The sequence below is a fragment of the Ambystoma mexicanum genome, chromosome 1p (assembly GCF_040938575.1).
Source record: "Ambystoma mexicanum isolate Mex_15411 chromosome 1p, UKY_AmexF1_1, whole genome shotgun sequence".
In the NCBI taxonomy this organism is placed as follows: domain Eukaryota; kingdom Metazoa; phylum Chordata; class Amphibia; order Caudata; family Ambystomatidae; genus Ambystoma; species Ambystoma mexicanum.
Window position 1 is genome coordinate 1287569213 of NC_090921.1, and position 24204 is coordinate 1287593416.

The 24204-nt window shown below is 47.8% G+C and overlaps 1 protein-coding gene across 2 annotated transcripts in view; it reads left to right on the forward strand.

Annotated features, from left to right (window-relative positions):
* The window catches only part of AP2A1 (adaptor related protein complex 2 subunit alpha 1), an 891085-nt gene that overhangs the window by 87841 nt on the left and 779040 nt on the right, over nt 1-24204 (forward strand). The gene's annotated exons all lie outside the window — the stretch shown is intronic.

The window sequence follows — 24204 nt, forward strand, 5'->3', positions numbered from 1 at the left end:
GAGAAAATACAATTTTTTTTGTTTGCTTGTCCTTCATCTTCCTGCTCCGGTTCCACGGTCTTATTTACTCCGTCTATGCCAGAGCGTCTGGGATTTGTGTACTGTTCTTCGTGCGAACGTTGTTTTGCGAGTGTGGATCCCCATTTTCTCTTTCTGGAGTGCTTGGGCCCGGAACATCGGTCGGACTCTTCTACTGTGACTCCCTCTCTGTCCGGGCACTCCAGCATCAGCTTGTCAGATGGGAGGAGGTGTTCCAACGGATTCCTCCTCCACATTTACAGTAGTTAATCGGTGAAAAAAGTAAGCATCTGATATGTTCGCTCCTTTTTTAGGGCACCCTGGCCAGGGGACTCCTTCCCAGGCTCTTCTGGTTCTGGTAGGGGCCCAAATGGCTCTGGTACCAGGGTCCTCCCTGAGGTGTCCCGAAACTTCTTACCTGAATTCCTGGAGTTTGCTCCGAGGCCCCCTGTCAAGGGGCTATCAGGACCGGATATACATCCGAGGTTCCCCACCTGGGTGCTAAAGCTAAACCCAGCATTTCTGGGGCTGTTTTCACCAGGTTTATTACAGAGGTTTCCAAGTCTAAAACTAAACGTACCAAGCCTAGTCTCAAGGTTTCCTGTATAGTGATTAAAGGTACCTGGGTTATCCATGAGGATCCCTGATTAGGGGCTATAATTAAAACCGGCAGGATCAAGGGGCATCCTTTAGGGGCTATGGCTATGGGGTGTGACCCTAAGCCTTCCCACAAACAATCTTGTGGTCAAACCGATCCTGCTGAGGGGGCAAAGAAGGAGGGCAAAGGCCCTAAGTCTTCAAGTACCGGCCCTGCCGAGGTTCCCTCACCGAGGGCTAATTCTTCCTCAGTAGTCAAAGGGGTTGAAAAGCGGTCTAGATCTGCTAGTACCGGCTCTGCCGAGGTTCCCTGTCACAAGGCTAAAATGGATTAAAAGCCCCTGAAACACCTGTGGTGACGATGTATAAAGAGGACAAACTTCTTGATGCCATTGGGAAAAAAAGTATTTTCCAGTTCTGTTCTTCAGCTGCATTGGCCAATACCGAAGTCATCCTTGCAGCGGCAAATCTCAAGCTGTGGAAGGAGCTTTCCGAATTTCAGGAATGTGTCCCTTAGGACAGGCTAGAAGATGTTAAAGAGGGCCTATTTGATGCCAGAGTTCTGGCCAGAACCTGCTGGAGGCTGGGGCCCATCATGTGGACACATCTGCTTGTGGCCTTATGATTGGCGTAGACATCCCACCAAGCGTGGTTGCATGCTACAAAGTTCTTGAATGAGGTTCAGGACAAAGTACTTGATCTTCCCTTCAAAGGTAGAGCGCTGTACCACTCCTCCACCGACGAGGAACTCAATAAAATGAAGGCAAGCACGCAAACGGCTAAATCTTTGTCGGTCCTTGCCAAACCCCCAGTTAAAGTGGCGCAGAGGTCAGGGACCCAGACAAGGTACTTTACAGGTTTCAGAGGGTTCCAGGAGCGTCGAGCACGCCGAGTAGAAGGCTCCTCTGGTGCACTTCGGCGCAAGCAGCAAAGGCAAAGTGGCTGTTTTTTTCTCTTGGTCATCAGCCTCCTCTTTGGCAACAGGTGGTCTCCCCCCCCCAATAAATCATCCAAATTATGTTTTCCATCGGTCACACAAGACTCCGGTGGGGGGCGTATATCATCTCATCTTGAGGTGTGGCAGACCATCAGAGAAGTTCAAATGGGACCACAAAGATCGGATTTTCCTCTGAGGTTCCCCATCTTGGGGCTAAGACTAAGCCCAATGCTTCTGGGGCTGCTTCAACCGGGGTGATTCCCGAGGTTTCTCAGTCTGGGACTAAACGTACCAAGCCCAGTCGCGAGGTTTCCTTTCCAGTGACTAAAAGTAACGGGGTAAAACCCTGATGATCCCCAATCAGTGGCTTTTTCAAAGACCAGCGGGATCGAGGAGCTCCATTTAGGAGCTCTGGCTACCGGGCGTGTCCCTAAGCTTTACCACAAACAATCTTGTGGTCGTACCTGTCCTGCTGAGGGGGCAAAGAAAGAGGGCAAAGACCTTAAGTCTTCAAGCACTGCCCCTGCCGAGGTTCCCTCACTGAGGGCTAAATCTTCAGCAGATACCAAAAGGGCTGAAAAGTGCTCCAGGTCTTCTATTACCAGCTCTCCCGAGGTTCCCTGTCAGAGGGCTACAACCGATCCAAAAGTCCCTACAATCCCTCTAGAGGCAATTGCCTCACTAAAACCTGTGACGCAGATCTCTTTAGGCAGTCACAAAATGGCATTTCAAACCACGTGGTCTGGAGCGGCCATTTTGAGAAGCTCTTCTACACCAACGTTCTCAACGCCTGGTATAGAAGGGCCTACCTTTGGGGTCAATGCCAGGGTTTTTCTAGTGGAGGACAGAATTGCAGATTTTTCAAAAAGGTAGCAGGCGCTCCTCTCCAGAAAGAACATGGCATGATAACCTGTTCTGAGATGAGAGTTTGCAGCACACGTTTTTTGCTCACTGCACCTTTCACAGATGGGAAATACCCATTTGCATATCAGTCTTTGTCCCGCCCACATGGGCAATTCAGCACCGAAATGCTATGGCAATTCCTCTCTGAACAAGAGCACCTGGACTCCCTGCTCACTGTGCTCAGAGAGGCAAAGCTTCACCTCACTGATGAGGTCCAACAAGGCCGGAACACGTGTATGGGGTTGCTTTTGGTACTCTTGTATGTATGTAGGAAAGGAGTCTATGGACTAGGAGTAAGGTAATCACTACGGTGTGTAACTTTGTTATTTTAATAAAACTTCTTGAAAATAACCTCTAATCGTCCGAACCCTTCTTCTGGTTCACCACAGTATTTAGTCCACAATGTAATTTTCTTATAGATAATGAAAGAATGCATTCTCTATCCTAGGAAATTCTTGTAAGAATGTCATCAAAGCATGATTGAATGTGTTTTATTACATTGTATGTGTGCCCTTTTTTCTTTAATGTTCATGCCCATATTGCTTCAGCCTATTTTTGAAAACGTGCTAACTTGGGCTACAAGAATAAATGGAATGCCCTGCTTGTTTAGCAATCAAATTTAAATTATTTTTGAAAAAATGAAGTGCAAAACACTACTTGCATGAAGCCAAAGAAATTTCATTTAAAATGACCAGCAGCACCTGTACATTTAAGACTATTCTAAGTACTCGATTGTGTTGAACACAAAAGGATACACTAAAACATGCCTTCGTGGAGCATGACAAGAAAATATGCTCATCCAAAACAGAGGAGATGTGAAAGTAACGGTTAGACACAGATCTTCATGACAGGGATAGCCATGGGGCATAGATTCACTTGGAGTGGACTTTAGGAAACACAGTTTTGCACTAGAAACAAAGCATGAGCACTGGAGGTGAGTAGATAGCAGATGGTCACTTCCAGGAATGATCCTTTGCACTATGCAGAAATGGGGTTTAGCAGATGGTGATCTGCACTCAATCAAAACGTCTGCCAGGATGTAACGATCTGTAACTAGACATCATTTCAGTAAGTGTCCAGTGTTTTCTCTTTAGCCACATCTTTACTCTGGGTACGCGGCTCTGCCATCAGATGGTATTTGGTTCAGGATACAGGAATTCCTGCCTTCCGTTAGCGTGAAGTTCACAGTACAAAAATCTCTTGATCTCTTGATTTCACGATTTATCATAAAACCCACACGATACAGGGCATCTGCCTATAGCTAGGACCAGTTCTAGGAAAATGGACTTCATTTCTGACAGTACTTGCGTTGGGCTTCAGACTTCTGCCATCAGTGCTGCAGCATTCAGGAATCTGTTCTTAGATCACACTTTTATAGGAATCTGCCCTTACAATACATGTGATTCAGGTTACTTGGATCTGTCTGTCTATGTAGTTAGTTCAAGGTACGGGAATGTTTTTTCAGTAGCATTGGGCTCCAGATGCAACTATCAACTCTTTGAGCCGTGCATTATAGCGGTCTGCACGCAATGAGCATGTGCAGTGGCATTTAAAAACTCAACAGGAGTGGAAAGAGCACACAAAGCAAATGCTCAGTGTTTGCCAGCAAGCCTCTCCAAATTTCAGCACATGTCTGATATCCCACAGCATAATGTTTGGTCTCACAGATGCGACACAACAGATTGCTACCAGTGGAAAAGAAGTGGTTAACTGACCTACACTGTTTGACACAGAATTCCTTTTCTCCTGTAAAATTATCACACACTGCAGTCCAAGCAAGAACACGTGTGGAAAAACTTTGCTAACTCCTAGGATGGCAACTTTCCCATGCTTCAAATCCCTTTAATTTCATTCATACAGGATGATGTCGAAATCAACAGGTTGTCCTGGGAATGTGGTTTTGCGCACTGCAAAGGCCCTAAACCATCTGCCGGGTGGTAGATATGGAAGGAGAGCCATTCATATTTATTTTCATGCCTCACTTGCAATGGTGGACACATCCACTTCAGAGTCAGTCCTCCAACCCCAGTGTTTTATAGTGATGTTTGTGCCAGCTGAGTGTGCAGCTTGGCCAACAATGAAAGGGCATAGTGAGTTACTCTTTGACCGCCATTGCCTCCCCTGTCCGGTGCCATAGTGATTGTAAGCTCTGTGGGCATACATGGTGGAAAAGGTAGGATTTGTTGTGGAATAGAAGGCCAATAATTCTCCAATTGACAACCTGATTCCAAAACAGTGTTGTTGACACTCAGGCCCTGATTCTGACAAGGATGCAAATCGGGCTGAAGTGTGTTTTAGTTTTTGAGTTGCGCTTGTTTTGCAGTTTCCATGGTATCCTCATGCAGTGGAAAAGAAATGCAGATTAGAATTTTGCTTACCTTCTGCACTTGGGGGAAAAGAGATAACAATGTTCTTACTTTGCTCTTGGAAACAGGAGCATTACATCCATAACAATATGTTTCAGGTCTGGTTGTCAGATGTTTTACACTGTCATCTTCTAATGCTGAATCACTTGCCTTATCTTGAACTGAATTTGTGCCACAATACAGCAGCCTACAGGTGTTAACACAGAGTTTTTGAGGCGCAACTCGAATTTGTTCTTTTTCTCATTCTTTGAATTGCGTTTATTTTTACGAATATCTTTTTATAAGAGATTTTCCAACTGATCCAAGAGAAAAAAAGAAAGACAAAACAGTAAACATTTCAGCTCTATATATCGTATCTAGTTTTTGCAGATCAAAGTCCAGTTAAACAGTCTTTGGAACCCTGTCGAACCTATAGGCTAACGCATTTCACTCAAATACACATTTAAAACTCCCGAATATAACAGCAAGCGCTGTTTCTTAATCAACTGCGCCCTTTAATAGTATGTGCTCAAAAGCAGCAACTGTCACCATGCGGGCCAGCCACTTTGTGAACAATATCAGACACCTATCTTTCCAGTGCCTCATAATGATCCACCTTGTTGGATTTGCAAGTGCCATGTGCCTCCACTTTTCATGCTGACAGGGTTATCCAACTCCAGGCCTCAAGGGCCGGATCCATGTTGGGTTTTCAGAATACCCCTCATTAATATTCGTGAGACACATTTGCATACAATGATTCAAAATGTATGCACATTTTCCCTCATCAATATTAATGAGGGATATCCGGAAAACCCATCTGGATTCCGGCCCAGAGTTGGACAACCCTAGTTGATAACCACTGTCGCCCAGCAGGGCAAGACTTCTGGAGTTTTCCACTGTGTGGAAAGTACAAAGGAATTCTTCTGAAACACATTTTTCCAAAATCCTGCAATGACGGTGCAGTGCCAGTGAAGGCGTATAAAGGTTCCTCTCTGGGGCAGCACCTCCACCATGGGCCTCATTATAAGTTTTGTGGTGCGGGAAAAAGTGCAGGTAAAAGTGGCAGTAATTCCATCACTGCCACTTTTCCTGCACCACAAAACCACAGGTTTGCTGGTGGGGGGGGTCACTGATTTACCTCCAGCCAACAGCTGGAAGAAAGAGCTGGATGAAAATCAGCCCCCACTGGCAAAAAACAGCCAGTATTTACGGAACCGGTATTACCAGTGCCGGAAATACCGACAATCCCCTTCATAGTGTCCTATGGGAATCCATGGAATGGGGATTTACCGCCTTACCGGCACCTGTAATATCCCGGGAATTCCGGGATATCAGGCACCAGTAACGGTAGGTCAGTTTGCCGGTATCCTGCCAGAATTACCGGCGGGATACGGGCAAACCTATTATGAGGGCCCATTTGTCTGAGAGATTCTTAGCAACTTTTTGGAGTCAGGCGGGATACCAATATGCCCTGTGTATGATATTAGCCGGGTGTTAACATCCCTCTTGCCAAGGGTTTTTTATTTTTTATTTTTTTTTCATTCGTGTGTTGATAATCTGACACCCAAGTCTTTTTCCCAGGTTGCTTTCAATGTGGGTAATGTATTGCTGCCCTCTTCCTGCAGCATCAAGTATGAAATCGATGCCTTCTTGCCCCCCACAAATCTAACCAAATATACATTGTAGAGTGAATTTTTCTTCCCCTCTCCACCACCTTCTTATGCAGGCATTATAGGCACTGTCAAAGGTGGAGATGTAAATATCTGAGGCCCGAGGAGTCGCAGCTTGCCCAGTAGAAGGGTTTCCTGGCAATAAGCAGGTGGTTGTTTTAGCCAGAGAGGGCTTTGCCCTGAGAGGCCGGGAGTGAGGCTTTCTTTTTTATCTGTAGCTTCCAGACCAGCTTGGTATGAGCCGCTACTTAGTTAGGTATTGGGAGGGGACGATTCTGGTTTAGAAAGTCAATGGTCATGAAAGGCTAAATCAAGTAGTGCTCTTAGTGGACGCACGCAGGTTGGTTGTTCCTCCTCCTGAACGTTTGACCTTGACAACTGTGCCAGTTCGGAGGCCCAGTAATATTGTTTTATGTCTGCCATGTTTAAACCCCATCCTACTTACATTTCATGAGAACAGACATTTGGATTCTTGCTTTACCTCCTTGCTAGAGGAAAGTATGGAGTGCTTTAGATAGTATTTTAAAGTATGATCCTGGGACTGTCGGTGGCATCATTATAAATGAGTAGATGGGGAAGCCATTTAAATTCTACCTATTAGTGACAGTGGCAAGGAGCTCCAATCTTTCAGCTCTCTCTACTACCTCCACCTGTGATCTAGATTTGTTCAGATCGTGGAACGCAGATTCTTCTGAACCGTAAAACCTAGGAACGTCAGACAGGATGTAGTCTATATAGTGGGCACCAGGGGTATGTCTAGTGGGGTGCAGGCAGATCCCAACCAGATGATTCTTGGTTTATTCCAGTTGACCTTATAGCCGGAGAGCTTGGCGTATTCCCTTGTCACTGATAATAAGTTGCGCAAGACAGTCTTAGTCTCACAGCATAAGCACTATATTATCGGCATACAGCATCAGTTTGCTTTCTCTTTCGCCCAGTTGGATACCTGAAATATTATGGTGAGCTCTGATTCGGCACGCTAATGGCTCTAAGTCTATAGCAAACAAAAGTGGCGAGAGAAGGCATCCCTGCCTTGTCCCTCTGTTCAGTGGGACAGGTGAAGAGGAGAGCCCCCTGGCTTTAATTTGTGCCACATGCGCTCTATAAAGCGTGTTTATCCAATGTATAAAAGTGTCATGGCACCCAAATTCCTTAAGGGCTCTAGCTAGAAAAGGCCACACAACTCTCTCAAAGGCCTTCACAGCATCTATGGATATTAGAATGGCTTGCCCTACAGGGTGTCTGCTACATCCGGTATATGAACCACTCGGCGGAGGTGATCTGCAGAGGATGTATGGGCAATTAAACCCACTTGATCTTTGTGGATTATTGGACTGATGTGTGCCTGAACTCGCTATCAGCCTGATCTTTGTGAGTATTTTAAAGTCTACATTTAAAAGCGAGATTGGGTAATAGCTTCTTCTCCATAGGATTCTTCCCCTCTTTTTAGAATTGGTGAGAGTGAATACTGGTACATAGACCCCTGACAGGAAACCTTTCCTAAGAAAGTGTTGTACAGAGAGGTCAGAGGGGGGACAATAATGCCTATGATGTGCTTATAAAATTCTGCTGGTATACCATCAAAGTCTGTGGATTTCCTATTTTGTAAAGCTCTGATGCCAGCAGAGACCTCATTTGTAATTGGGCATATCATCTGTTCCGCTGCAGACGCACGGACACATGGAATCGGGTGTTGTGAAAGAAAAATAAAACAACATAGACTTGCTCATCTGGATGTTGCTCTGAGGAGTAGAGCGAAGCATAAAACTCCCTGAAAGCCTCACTTAAGCTTTTATTCTCAGCAGCTGTGGTGAGGGATAAGTCGGGACAGATGTTTCTTTCTGTTAAGGTAGGCCAGTAGTTTGCCAGACTTGTTTTCTTGCTCATAAAATTAGTAGCTAGACCTTTGGTGTAGGAATAAGTGCTTTCTCGTGCATATTAAGTTCAGGTTGTAGTTCGCTCTGTTTAATGCCGACAGCACTGTGGGTGAGTGGTTTTCCCTATATTGTCTCCCTAGTTTTGATGGCGGACTCAAAGTGCTACCAATTTTGCTTTCTCTTGTTAGGGTTTGAACCCTTCTCAATAGCCAGGCCTCTGAGGGAAGCCTTTAGATTTTATTCCAGGCAGACTGTTGGGCGTCATAGCCTGTTTCATTCATTTCCTTGTGGTTTTCGATGTTTAGCATCAAGGCCCATTTATCAGGTTCTGAGGCGTTTAGTGTAGGGTTGAATTTCTACATTTAATGTGGCAGATTCAATGAAGACTGCGAAATTCTAATTGTAGCCGGTGCGTGATCAGAGAGTGTGCCACTCAGTATCTGTGCATCAAGTACATTTCATCTAGAGTCCCTCGAAATAAAGATAATATTGATTCTGGAGAACGTCCAATGTCTGGCAGAGTGAAAGGAGTAAACATTATTATTAGGGTGCAAATTCCGCTATAATATTGCAGAAGATCTGTTGGTGGGCGTGGAGAGACCCTTAGTGGGGCAACATCTGTACAGGGAGGACATTTCACTCCGATCTCCTCCAACAATCCTGAAGTTATCGAAAGAGGGTTGGGGCTGGGTTTGTATGAGCTGAAAAAAGGAGGTGGTGTTCTCATTCAGGCCATATGTACACATCAGTACAAAGCTCTTTGTTGCTAGGCGACCTCGTACCAGCACCCATCTACTTTTTTCCGATCCTGATAACATTGCGTCTATCTGGAAGGATATGTTTGTATTGTATCTGGAAGGATATGTTTGTATTGATAAGGATCATTACAACATTCTTATTCCCTAATGCTGGGCTATAAAATGCCTGACCTTAACATTTCATGCCATTTTCTGGGAGTCCTTTTCATTCAGGTGGGTCTCTTGCAATAGGACGACACCTGCCTTACCCTTGCATAGATATGCTAATATCTTTGTTCTCTTGATGGGATTATTGACCCCGTTAACATTCCATGAGAGAGTGAGGAATCAATTCTTCATAGCTTCTGCTGCACAAACATTTCTGGAACACACCTAGTGGCCTTTGTCACCTCTGCTTCTTGCAGGAACCTTTGAGCTTCATCTGGAGTTGTAGCTGTTATATTTTCGTTCCCAATTCGAAATTTAAGGAGACTTGTGCAAATCCCCCAAAATACTGTATCCTGCTTTTAGTCAGTTCCTGCCTGATCCTGACAAACGTTCTCCTCTTATTTAGAATGGTGGGGGCTAAATCTTGATAAAAGTCTTTTTTATGGCCCTCCCATTTGCCTGTGGAAAGGTACATGATTCCTAATTTGATTGAGAATCGCAAGGAGCGGACCAAAATAGAGCTAGGAGCCTTACCTGAGTCTGGAAGTGGTCTCAGGGTTCGTTGCACTCTGTCAATTTCTGCCTAATTTTGGATATCTATCTGTAAGGTAATCGGTAAAAACGTCAGGATGAAAGGTTTGATTGCTTGCCCCTTAGCTCTCTTGCGCACTCCCAAAATCTTAACATTGTTACGCCTGTCCCCCTGTCTTCAAGTTTTGTCAGCATTTCTATTTGTTTCGCAACCGAGGTTCAACCTATCTTGTAGCATGGAGGTCATCTTCCTGTTTGGAAATGCAAGCTTCAGCCTCCTCTAGTCTGTTGCATACCACCCCGAAGTTGGACTCATATTTGCCATCTCATTTTGATGGACTATATATCTTACTACTGACCTCAAGAGGTCATACATTTTCCTGGTGTGGGTTCTCAGTCTCCCCTCAGAGTCTGTTGACTTGTCTGAGAGTTCATGTGCTAAGTTCAGCATTTTAGATATTTTCTTCAGTGGCATCTTGTTTTTTAAAGCCAGCTCTTGCGCCATTTATTCTGGGGACCTCCTACAGCTCAGGCAAAAGTTGCATCTGTGCATTGCACTCCTTGTCTGGTACGACCAATGGGACAGAGGGAAATGTATGCCTTGTACCGGTAAGAACGATATCACATTCTCTCATGCGAGGGTGACAGTGTGGCAAGTATTTTCTTTTTATTAGCTTTTGTTGTGAAGTTTGTCCCAGAGCCACCCATTTAGTGGTTTAATTAACGTGAAATCAGTAATCATGTATTGAATGATATTTAAGGCAGTTCTCCCAGCGCCACCTCTCCACTTGTATTCATCACATGGTTGCGTTGCTGTGCATGGTGGCTCGGAACTTCCCTTCTCCCACACCAAGTTTACCCAATGCCGCCATGCCTTCTGCCAGGGGTTTCGGCTCATGGTTTTCCCTCCTGGCTCACCGTCCTTACTGAGGTTGTTTCCCGGGTTCCTAGACCGTTCAGTGGGGGTAACAGAAACTCCCCCACCCCTGTTTTTCAGTGGAGTGTTTGGTAAGCTTTCCGCACCCCTCTGCCGCTCAACAGCAACCCTCGCATTGAGTTTGATTTTATGGTATTCTTATTTTGTAAGGTATACAACTAAAAATTACCATTGAGTCAATAGATGATGCAAAACATGCACATAAATAAACACTGTCCTCTCATGACAGAAATCATTATTTGCAAAATAGATTTCCAAAGCACTTTATATTACAGGCCCATCCTCAGTGGGAAACACACCATAAACTATGCTCTAGACAACTTCTTCAGCTTGATCTTCTCGTTTGTTTAAATAATTGTACATTTGAAATGTTCAAATGTGTTAACCTGCATAATTATTACAATGACTGAGGTCCACTCTATCCCCCTCACCAACTCCACACATGATGTGAAAGACTGCAGTCCACAGTGCTAACATGGCTCCAATTAAAGGAAGAAGAGATGCTGTTCTCATAATGGTGTTCCTTTGGCTGCGTTTTCTCTTGAAAGATTAGTAAGATGCCCCTACTTGGCATCATCTTCATCCCTCAGCATCATGCAAACACTGAGTTGATTTAACCTTATTCCCATCCCTATAATTTGACAAAAATGAGTATCCTTCATTGCGCATGTCGTTGGGAAAATTGTTAATCCATCATGGCTATCTCTCCATTTGGTACAACTCCCTCCTTTGCTGCAACCTCTCCTATTTAGTAGGTTGTATTGCCCTTTTCCAACGACCCGCAAGGTAGACTCTTGCTGCTAAAAACAAGTCATGTCTGGTAGTACCTTGATTTTATCATCCTTTGGGGGTAGTCCAAATAAAATATACAAAGGGGACATCTTTCTCTCCACCACTTCCATATCCTTTACTACCAAAAACACCTATGCCCATTAAGCTTATTTGAACTTGCAACCCCACTATACATGCATTAATGACTTCATAGTCCCCAGAATCTCTCCAACACGCGATGACTATAAGATACATCGTCTCCGGAGGATAGCTCAGGGGCAATGTGCTCGTCTTGGAAGCAAGATGACGCAGAGCAACACAGGTTCGATTCCCGGGTCTGCGCTTCGAAAGCTCTGGATGTTAAGCGCGTTATAAAAAACCAATTATACTTATAATTACGTTCTGGCTAATATGATTGGTAGGGTTAGTTGCTAACTGTAAAACAGTTTGATCGCATGTATTGTGAACTAATTGAAATCCACTTTTTGTATAATCTCTCACACATAAGTGACTAGAGGTTATTGGAAATAGTGAGTCAAGATCCGTTTCCCACATCTTTCTAATGCCGGTAGAACCAGGACACTTAAATTCGATCAGTGCATTATATTTAGTTGAAAGCAGGCCTTTATTCCCGGATAGAAGATCCAGTACCTGTTAACATCTTGTCAAGGGTCTAGAAATTATAGTTTTCACCTGGGAAAGTACCCCTTCTAAATGAAGGTATAGAAAGTCTGATGCTTCCAATATTCTGTTCTCGTTCCTCAATTAGCATGTTGATGAACTTTTAATCTCTCTAAAATTGGCCTACTTTCTCAACTCCAACTTCAAGCCAGCAACGTTTTTGCCAATGTCAGGGGACCAAGAACAGCAAAGTACTGTGTCATTTCTGCCTGTGGGGCTACCTCCTCAGATGTGTAAAAAGCTTCATAATAATATGAGAATGATTCCATAATTCACAGGGTTCTTTAATTAATTATTTTACCAGCCTCTTCCTGAAGTATCAATACTTTGTCTGCTTGCTGTTTCCTAAGTCTCCTGGTCAACACTGCATCTGCCTTAGCACATTTTTCATAACATTTTTGTTTTATTAACCATAATTTCGAGGGGATTGGGTCCTCCGACATATTCCATATTTTTGACAGGTAATGTCCACAGCTGTGCTGCTTCGGAAAATCTTCGGCGTCTGCGTCCTGCGTCGATGACGTCGATGTGCCGTCCCCGAGGACCTCCTCCGACGGCCGACGTCACCCGATGTGATAAGTAGGACGCACGACACCCATAGCCTCAGTTCCGTTTTTTCCGCGCACGTGTTCACTTCGTGAATCTCGGTACGCCTCGACTCTTTGGAGTTTGCCGTTTTCATTTCTTGGTTCGTTGAACCTGTTCGGTTTTTTGTGAAGACCTGTTCGTGGCGATGTCTACTTCATCTTCAACTCCGGGTTTCAAGAAATGCGGGGACTGTGGGTCCAAGATGTCGGTCACGGACTCGCACAACGCCTGCCTCTGGTGCCTCGGGGAGGCCCACGATACGGACGACTGTGTCGACTGCCAGTCGCTCACGGCAAAGGCCTTGCGGGAACGCAAGAAGAAGCTGTCGGTAGGTCGGGTGTCTAAGTCCCGGAAGTCGAGGTCTGCGGGGCTTTCGACGGATGACTCGAGGGGCGACTCTCTTCGTCATCGTCGGAAGTCCAGTGGGTCTCTGTTACGCTCACCTGACTCCCACGGAGGCGCTGGCCTGGTTCGCGCTGCTGTGACCTCTTCTAAGGTGATGCGCAGGGTTCGGAAGACGGACTGGACCGGGCCCCCAAATCTGGCTTGTCTGGCTCGCAGAAGTATCCTTCTGTAGGCGGAAATAGGGGATTAACTGTCTGCGGGGTAATGCAATCGGCCTCCCACTTTCCCCTCTCACCCTCCTTGAAACCCTTCTGTGATTTCTCGTAGCGTCTCACCTTAGGGTCTGGAAGGACGACCTCTCCATCCTGCTTCTGATGCAGGGGCGCGTTGGTATCCAGTTACTTCACTGGATTTTCGGATTGGTGAGAACCAAACTTGCTTGGCTTCCAGGTAAGTTTTTTGATAAGAGGTTCCCCTTGTGTCCATGCATTAATGTATTAATGCTAGTGTCTTTTTCCCCATAGGGGCCGGGGTACGGAATGCCAGCGAACAGGCACCGACCCGAGATGAGAGGTGAAATCCTTGTAGAAATCAGGTAAGTCTTTAATGAGCGTTTTTTGGTAATGCCTTTTCATTCGCTCATTAACGCTGATGTCTCTTTTTCCCCTTAGGGGCCGGGGTCCGGAAATGCCAGGATGCGGCGCGGACCCGAAATGAAGAGGGAATGAATCAACAGGTAAGTCTTAACATGGAGATTTAGCTTTCCTTATTCCCTTCTCTCTCTCACCTTTTTTTCTGGTGCTTTTCTCCCTAGGCGATGGGGCGTGACTGCGAATCCGGATGATCGCTGCTGAACATGGAGGCGCCCTGTAAAGGTGAGTAGAATGCAGCGCTGCAGCGATCGACGCGATGAGCTTTTAAATTAAAGTCTTCCTTTTCAGGATTGTCGGCAAGATGTCTCCGGGATGTGGATTTAGCAGGTAAGGACTTTTCCTTCTTCTGTTCTCTTCTTCTCTTCCTTTGCAGGTGATCCAGGATGCTGGCAGGCGTGGCAGTAGTCAGGATGCAGGAGCAGACACGGTGAGCGTCCAGCTGCTAGATGCAGAACAACGCGAAGCACGTGTGGCTGTTCGGGTGGGGTTTAAATAGCCTTGGAAGAAGTTCCAGGTATGTGTCCTTCCTCCAATCAGGTATGTATCCTTCCCCGACCACGCCCGGATGGTAAATTAGTCCCACAGGTAAAGTAGTTCCTTTCATGCCTCAAGGAGGCCGGGGTCCTGCAGCATGGTCTGCATCAGGTAAGTGCACCCAAGCATTCCCATAATGAGCCTGGTGCCTATGGCGCCAGGACACTGTCCAAAGGGCCCCTATAATGGGGTTGCTGGGTCCTTCCTTGGGGACTGGATGTCCGCTTTCGGGGACACCGGGCTTGAACCGGCTCCCCGGGAGCGGGCATCATGACAGTCTCCTTCCAGGAGTCGGTCTCACCACTCCTCCGCCTCTTCGAGGCATTCCCCGAAGCGCCGGCATCGGTCACCTTCCCTGTCCTCTTCCGAGGACTCCGCCCGTCGGCGGGTCGCTTATCCTTCCATGCAAGCGACACCGGAGGAATGGGCTTCCTTCGGGAAGCAGATGCTAGCGATTCCTGAATCGCAGGGCACCGGTCCGTCCGTGCCTCAGAGTGGGGTCGGTCGGCACCGGTCGAGAGACACCGCTCGTACGCCTTCGGGCTCGGGTGGTCGGCACGGCTCGCGGGAGAGGTCCCGCTCGGACAACGGTAGCCGTTCTCGCCATGCCCGTTCCAGGTCCCGGTCCTCAACGCGCTCGAGACCACGTGATCCTGTGCCGTCTTCGAAGAAGATGTCGACGCCTGTGGCGCAGAGGTCTTCGACGATTTCTCTCAAGGCTCTGCCTCCGAGGGGGTCATCGACGCTGTGGGCACCTAGGTCGTCGAGAGACACGCTGGGAGCTCCGGCTTCAAGGCCTGTGTCAACGCTGTCGATGCTGGCGGCGCTGCAGCTGACGTCGACGTCGAGCGAATCGGCGTCGACGTCAGCATTTCTGTCGGCGCCGACTAGTTCGGCGCCCTCGACGCCTTTCTAGGCGGTGGTGTCGGAGGGGCCCCGTGGCACGGGGTTAGCCCCTAGAAAGGCTCTGGCTAAGGTCAGGCACTGCATTGGTCCCCAGAGGTCTTCCTTTCCCCGCCTGGAGTACATTTCAGAGGGTGATGAAGGCTCTGATGACAGCTTGGTTCCGGTTACGGTACCAGATGAGCTTATCTCAGGCCATAGTCAGTTTGATGACCTGAGGCAGTCACTGCATGATGCCAGTGGACTGGACACCTCTTCAGAGGTGGAGTTTTGTAGGCCGGAGCCTGGCACTCATGCCGATTCTTCATATTGGCGCCTTATGTCTCGGGTCACTGAGTACTTGGGTTGGTCAGCTTCCCCAGGGGAGTTCGTTCAGGATGATCTCACGGACATCCTTGATCTTGGTCCCCCCACTGACCCGGCTTTGCCGTTTCATCTGGCTCTGCAGAGAAGGGTGGCGGCGGCTTGGACGGCTCCGGAGAGTCTCCCGGCAGTGGGCAAGTCTTTGTCGCAAAAATACCGTCCAGCCAGTACTGACCCCTGCTACTTGTCCAGGCACCCCACTCCGGAGAGTTTGGTGGTGGAGGCGGCTACAGCCCCGGCAAAGCAGGCGTTGTATCCTACCATCCCTCCGGATAGGGACGACAAACTTTTTGACGGCTGGGCGAAGAAAGTGTTTTCTTCAGGGGGTATGGCACTTCAGGCAGCCAACTCCATATGTGCCTTGTCTCGTTTCACACACACTCTGTGGAACTGTGTTGCATTAGCAGCTGAACGTATTCCCGAAGGGGACGAACGGGATGGTTTCCTTGCTATGGTTCAGGATGGCAAGGATGCCATGTGTGAGGCCGTTCAGTCGGGTTTGGACATGGCAGATTGTGTCAGCCGGTCCATGGCGGCGAGCACTGTAATACGCAGGTTTGCGTGGTTGCAGAAGTCTGGGTTTGCTCCTGATGTGCAGTCCCGCCTCCTCAACATGCGCTTTGAAGGTGAACATCGTTTTGGCAGCAAGGCTGACGAGAGCCTTGAGAGGTTGCAGACCTCCAAAGCTGCAGCGAAGTCGTTGGGCGCTGAAGTTCGCCAACTTCTGCCTTTTCGTCCTAGGGGACAGCAATGGAGGGGAGGTTCCTTTCGCTATTACTCGTCCTTCAGTAAAGCGAGAGGAGCTAGCAGTCAAAGAGGCCACCGTGAGAGTGCCAGAGGTGGAAACAAGGGTACTCGAGGTGCCAAGGCCGCTCGGGCAGTTGCCTCTTTGCCCTCAGGCAATGCCGCAGCCGCTACCACTCAGTCATGAGGCCAGGTCCCATGGTTCACCGGTTGGGGGAAGGCTGGCGCAGCATCTTGTAGAGTGGCAAGCCATTACTTCAGATGTGTGGGTTCTGGAGATCATAACCCACGGCTACTGTCTTCCTTTTCGGCAGAGGCCTCAAGACAATCCACCTGGGAACCTCTCTTTGAAGAGTCCGGATCCGCTCCTTGCGCAGGAAATTCAAGCCCTGCTGGAGAAAGGCGCCATAGAACTGGTGCCTGTAGCAGAGAGGAACAAGGGATGGTATTCCCCTTATTTTTTGATTTCGAAGAAAGACGGGGGATTGAGACCCATCATGGACTTGCGCGGTTTGAACAAACTCCTCAGGAAGGACAAGTTGAAGATGGTTACTCTCAAGTCCTCCAGGCCCTTCAACTTCAGGACTGGTTGAACGTGTCTCTCGACCTCAAGGATGCTTACTTCCATGTGCCGATCCATCCCAAGCACATGAAGTACCTGAGGTTCGCGGTTTGCGACTCGCACTTTCAGTTTCGGGTCCTGCCGTTCGGATTGACCTCCGCCTGAGGGTTTTCACCAAGCTCATGGTGGTGGTGGCAGCGCATCTCAGGCAAGGGGGGATTCACGTCTACCCCAACCTGGACGATTGGTTGATCAGGGGAGCTCTCCCGAGCAAGTCCTGGATCATCTGTCAGTCACCTGCCACTCCCTTCACAAGCTGGGCTTCTCCCTCAATTTAAAGAAGTCCATTTGACACCAACGCAGCGGCTCCGGTACATCGGAGCAGTGCTCGACACATCCCTGGGGCAGTGTTTTCCTCCCCAGGTGAGGGCTCTTCACATTCAGCAGATGGTGCACAAGTTTCAACTTGCCCAGAATCTCCCAGCGTCCGAGTTCTTGAGACTGCTCGGTCTCATGGCATCCTGCATTCTTCTGGTGCCAGAGGCTCGTCTGCGGATGAGATCTTTGCAGTGGGCGCTCAAGCTCCAGTGGTCTCAGTCCTCCGGCAGGCTGTCGGACCCTGTTCAGGTGCCGCCCTCGGTCACCCAGGACCTTCTGTGGTGGGCCGTCGAAGGCAATCTGATGAAGGGGGCCCCATTTTGGCTGCCCTGGCCGGAGGTGACGATTGTGACGGACGCATCCCTCACGGGATGGGGAGCTCATGCCAACAAGTTGACAGTCAGCGGTCGTTGGTCTCCGTCGGAGTCCAGACTCCATATCAATCTGTTGGAGCTGAGGGCCGTCAGGCTAGCCCTGAAGGCTTTTCTGCCGACTGTGCGAGGAAAGAGTGTCCTGATTCTAACGGACTACACGGTGGCCATGCACTACCTCAACAAAAAGGGGGGGCAGGGTCACTTCCTCTGTGCAGGGAGGCGATGCAGCTCGAGTTCTGGGCCATCCAGCAGGAAGTTTCGTTCTCGGCTGTTCATCTGGCCGGAGACGCCAACGAGACGGCGGACGCTCTGAGCAGGCAGAGCACGGTCTCTCACGAGTGGGAGCTGGCTCAGGAGATTCTCCTGGAGATCTTCGCCCTTTGGGGGACCCCTCAAGTGGATCTCTTCGCCTCCAGTGTCAACCGGAAGTGCGAAAGGTTTTGCTCGCGGGAATTTCCTCCAAAAGGAGCCTTAGGAGACGCGTTCGTGGTGGAGTGGTCATTCCCACTGCTGTACGCGTTTCCTCCAGTCCCCGTCATCCCGCAAGTAATGCGGAGGTTCGGTTCCCGGATGATCCTCATTGCTCCGGCGTGGGCCCGGAGGACGTGGTACCCGGACCTTCTCCACTTGTCCATCTGCCCTCCACGTCGTCTTCCCTACCGAGACGATCTGCTCTCACGGGAGGGGGGGTCAGGTTCTCCATCCAAAGGTCAGATCCCTCAACCTTCACGCTTGGCTTCTGAAAGGTTGCGGTATAAGGATTGGGACCTCCCTGAAGACGTGATGGAGGTGTTGCTCTCGGCCAGGCGGCCGGCAGCAAAGTCTCTGTACCATTGCCGTTGGAGAAAGTTCTGCGACTGGTGCAGGGTTAAGAATGTGGATCCTTTTGAGTGTGACATTCCCATGGTTTTGTCTTTTTTGCTTTCCTTGGCCCACAGGGGCTTGCAAGTGGGGACCATTAAAGGTTACCTGGCGGCGCTGTCCATCTTTAAGCGCTCGTCTGAAGATTGTTGGTATTTTAAGATTCCTTTAATTTCGCAGTTTTTGAAAGGGCTCACTAATGTGTTCCCTCCGTCACCTTTTTTGGTGCCCGGTTGGGACTTGAACCTTGTTCTTAAGTTTCTTATGGGTGCTCCGTTTGAGCCTTTACATTCTCACCCTTTGAGACTGCTAACTCTTAAAACTGTGTTTTTGGTTGCGGTTACTTCCGTTCGCAGAGTGAGTGAGTTACAGGCACTTTCGTTTAAGCCACCCTTCACTGTGTTTCATAAGGACAGGGTTGTCCTTAGAGTTCGTCCTTCTTTTCTTCTGAAGGTGGTTTCAGAATTTCACTTGAGCCAGAAGGTTGTTCTTCCGGCGTTCTATCCTCCTCCACATCCTGGTAAGGAAGAGGGGAGGCTCCATAGGCTTGATCCTAGGAGAGCGTTGAGCTTTTATATTTCGCGCATGTCCCGGGTCAGAGTGGACGATCAACTTTTCATTGGTTACGCTGGAAAGCGTTTGGGACAAGCTGTGACGAAACAGACTTTGTCTCGTTGGGTTATTTTAGCTATCTCCGAGTGTTGCCACTTGGCGGGTAAGGACTCTCCGGCTGGCTTGCGGGCCCATTCTACCAGGGGAGTGGCTGCGTCTACTGCCCTGCAGAGGGGTGTTCCTATTCGTCACATCTGTGATGCAGCCACCTGGGCTTCAGTACATACTTTTGTACGTCACTACTCCCTCGATTCCATCAGAGGGCCGGATCTGGCCTTTGGCAAGGCAGTCCCATATTCCACAATTTGATTGGGCATGCTAAATTTGTGTTCTAAATTCTTTTCCCACCTCCTTGCTTGGTACTGCTTTGGGAGTCTGTCATAGATATGGAATACATCGGCGGACACAATCCCCTCGAAGAACAAGTTACTTTCTTACCTGGTAACGTTCTTTCGATGGGATGGTCCGACGACGTATTCCATATCGCTCCCTCCCTACCTTCCCCGCTGCAGAATTTCTTTTGCGATTGCAGCTTGCGTTCCGCAAGGCCTTGTGTGTCTGACTGGCAGAATACTGGTGGCCCACGTTCTGGGAAAAAACTATAACTGAGGCTATGGGCGTCGTGCGTCCTACTTATCACATCGGGTGACGTCGGCCGTCGGAGGAGGTCCTCGGGGACGGCACATCGACGCAGGAAGCAGACGCCGAAGATTTTCCGAAGCAGCACAGCTGTGGACATTACCTGTCATAGTTATGGAATATGTCGTCGGACCATCCCATCGAAAGAACGTTACCAGGTAAGAAAGTAACTTGTTCTTCTCATAACCCAATAAACTACTTTCATCTGAAGGGACTGCAGTTTTTTGAAAAGATACTTAATCTGTTTTGTTAGAATGCCATTTGAAAGCACTCCTGGCCACCCCTGCAAATCTAGGTGTATGACTACCGTAGCCTAGCCAGATTGTGCCACTAGACTAATAGAAGCCTCCATAATCAAATCTCCTCAAGTAACAACTATTACTCTCTTTGTTTGGGATGGGCCATTCTCAAAGTATCTGCCACACCATTTCTCTGAAGCGAGGGAAACTAACAGGTCTGGCAACCACCCTCTTCTTGTACCGTATGCATCCTCAGAGACATCCTTTCCATGAACTGATTGTGTTTCATGTTCAAATTGAAAGCGTAATCTGCCACTACGAGAAACTCGCCTTCTATTGGTAGATTTTTTTCAATTGATTTTTCTAAGAACTCGAGTTGCCTCTGATTGGGAGCATAAATCCCATGCAGGATCAACATCACCCCATCATGTATTCCCATCACCAACAATAGTCCACATTCTATAGGTCTCTTAACTTTTGTTTGCTCAATTTCAAAATTGGGACATTCCAACCGTTGCCTGTTTTCTTGCCCATTAAGGTTGATTGAGAAACTCTCATTCTACCCCCCGGTAGAAATGTGTTCCCTGTATAAAGAAAACATCCAGTCTATTCATATTAAAACTTTGGTTAACAAAGAATGCTTATGTGGTGAATTTTAACGTTTAACATTGAGAGTGGCCATAATACACCTTCTGTTATCACCTTCAATTGAGGCCTTTAATAGTTCTCATCATTTTTCAATCCCTATAGACTTTCTACAAATCGGACTTGGAGCACAAATATTGCTAATTTGTACAAACCAAAATCCCCTTTCCCTCATAATATCCTTCCCGGGATCCAGCATGACTCTGTGATGCCCTCATGACAATCCTTAAACTGGATAAGGCATTACCTGCCTCCTCTTTTTGTTGCTATCAACTTTTGCCATCTGCATCTCACACATTCTAGGAGCGTACCAAGTTGGTACCCCCAGGAAGAGGATGAGCACACGCTAAATTACCCCCCAAACTCTGATTTCCAGACTTGGCGGGTTATCGGAGGGTTGCCTCAGGTAGGTTTCCAGCCTTTGGATCTGGTTGGTTGTACCCTGGAGCTGCAGGTACAAGAAAAGCTCTGGTCGTGGATGGAAGTTTGGTGCAACATCTTCTCGAGGAAAAATTCAAGAACCACCACTGAAGCTCTCCTCAGGACATGCAACCAGGTCTGGGAAAGCAGGTTATGGGGACGGTCAATGTTGCACTGCACCACCAGCTGTCACGATTGTCGCAGTTGAAGGAAGTCTTCTATCTCAGGACCCATCGATGGCAGAGAGCTGGAATTTCGTAGGAAGACCTCTTGTCGCACAGGCTGAAGACCCCTGGAGTTACGGGCCGAAATTCAGAACAACGGCACTTAGGTAGTGGTAGCCCAATTTGGAGCTGGTCAGTCCACTGGGTGGTCCAGGGACACTTCCGAAAAGGCTGCAACTTGCTTGAGTACCGGAGGACGCCGGGACCAGTTGTTCCCATCGGTCCAGAGGGTTGAAGCACTGATGAGGGTCTTCAGAGATCAGTATAACTCCTCTGGCACTCCAGCCAGATTCGGTCGCCAGGGATCGTCCACGGTCTTCACAGCTACAACAGGATACTTGGCTCCTCTTCTGATCTGCTGAATGGCTGCAGGACAACTCTTCTTATCCCAAAGTCAGTTGAGTGATCAGACTCAGCCCTACAATGGCAAGATCTGCCCACACATGCACACCAGCAGTGGGCCAATCAGGGACTACTGTGGGTTTCAGGCAAGCATTCACCCCAGACTCTCAGGCGCAAGTATGTGAGTTGGGATAAGACCGTCCCAGCCCACTTCCCGGGACCCCACTCACATGGTATGCATATCCCGTGAAAAAAGCAAACCTTTCCCAGCCAAGTGCATTACCATAAAAGGAAATTCCTGACCTGGCAGGGGAGAAAAAAGGCTAAAGGACAAACAAAAAAACCTTGAGTCACAGCAATGTTGGGACACTAGCCACTGTTATTACCCAAATGCGGTAAGACTAACAAACGTACATTAAAAAGTAGGGAAAAGTAACTACTGCCACCTGTAATCGTTAGGCACACCTTAGGTAACCAAAAAATCCATTTGAGTGTAGTCTAGGGCCATACAAAAGAAACCCATTGACACTGCATTGTAAGATGAATTGTGCAATGATAAAAAGTTACCAGAAATGTAACAAAAATCAAAAGACTATGGGGAAACATAGTTTCACAGTACTGACAGCGAAGGGCGAGTCAGTTTCCCCATAACATGGGAGCAAAAGCCCAGTGGAGTGAAGCTGAAGATTTCACATCTTTGTAAAAAGTCAGGTCATTGTTAAAAACAAAAGCAAAATGTTCGGGGGTCCATAGAAAATGGAGGGAAAGTTGCTAAAAAGAGAACATTTTCCCAAGAATGCTAAGCCAAATAGTACAGCGTTTGCCAATAGATAACCTTAAAATAGATCCATCTCAACAGCGGCATCATGGCAGACCGCAAGACTACAAATCACAAACCTTTTCCTCACCTTTAAATTGATGAAAACCCACCTAGGCCCTGGAATCTAGTCACCTGAAGTGTCTTCCTCTTCCTCTTCCATTCACAGGCAGTCTGTTAGCCTTTTTTATTTACTTCTGGTACCATGCACTTTCAGTCTACGTCCACTATTCTACATTAATGGAACCTACCTGGAGGGTGTCTCTGTCATTTCTTTGTATGTACTCTTGTAATAAAGTAATAATGGCAAGGGAACTATTATCAGTCTCCCGTTTACTTGCAAGAGGAACTGGGTCCTGGAAATCCCTGCCCCAAGAACGGAAGACCCAGCCATAGGACAAAGTTCACTGTCGTTATTAGCAATTCAAAATGACAGAGATTGCAGCATGAACAATGCAAACATTCTCCAAGTGCTCTCGCTTTCCAGGCGCCTGTCTTTCGATTTTGTTAAACTCTGACATCACAAAACTGAGGTTACATCCTAAAAACCTAACTAGGAAGGGATTGGTTAGTAAGGTAAACTATATGTTTTCTATAAGGGGTTAGTGTGCTTATTGGGTAAGCCGTATCTGTGGCTCCTCCTGAGACCACCTCCATGTGTCACAAATAAAAAGTTACAGGTTAGTGAAAGGTGATTGGTCGCTGCAAAATAGTGTAAGCTTAGCCTGGAAGGTGGTTCGGGATTTGCACGGGAAGGGTCTTCTCAGCCTTGGAGCTTTGGACAGTTACCAGGCCAGGTGCAACTATTCAAGGTAGTGGGAACGACCTCGAAGGTGCTGCATGTTCCAATAAGTTACCATCTCCGATCTCCTAGGCCTTGAGACAGAACATTCGGCTTTGTACCTGCATTGCCTTTTGTATCCTTTGGTTCGGGAACAGCCGTCTGTCTGGGTCGAATGAGGGCCCTGTCTTGTAGGTCCGTATCACGTGTGTAGGGACCACAAAATAGATTTCTCTTGCTTGCAATTGTGAGGATTTTAGGCTTGTGTTGTGTTCCCTGCAGGTGCCATATCTCTTCTGTTAACTTGAAACCTTGCTTCTCTCAGTGTCCTTGGCAAGACTGTGCACGGTGTCCACGCTGGAAGCCTGGTCTACATGCTTCAGCCGGATAAGCCTGTCAGCCTTTCTCTGTGTTCTTCAGTTCATCCTGCCTTTCCCATTCACGCCAATGTACCTATAGCTTCCATGTTTATTCGCATGGCCGTCCATGATAATTGCGGTTAAACATCAGCAAGCAGTTCATATGTATTCTTATGCGTATTAAGGTTTCCACTTAGCAAAAAGGTATACGTGTGTCAGTCCTTTAACTATGCGAGTCATAAGCATTTGCTTTGTGTCTATCACGATAAAGTTAAATGTCTGCATAACTTCATGCAGGGACGTCTATGTGCTTGGTTGTCTAACGTCTCTGTCAGTATGTCAGTCGTGACGTCATCAGCATTCTTCGAGGTTGCAGGCAGTCAACTCGTTCTATTGATGACCAATGTATCTCTACAATACTGTTATCCGGGTATGATCTTAACGGTTATCTGAGCGAGTAGCCCTTCTCACACTTGCCATACATCAGTGATGGGGAGGAAGGGCCCAGAAGCGATGTACATCTCTCGTTTCTCTGCCTCCCGGCTGAGAGTGGGATGGGTGTAACGAGGGCCATGTTTGGGTCCCCCCCCCCTCCGGTCAACAAGTTGACAACACTCCCTAGGTGACCTTCTCTGTTCACCTGCAGTCT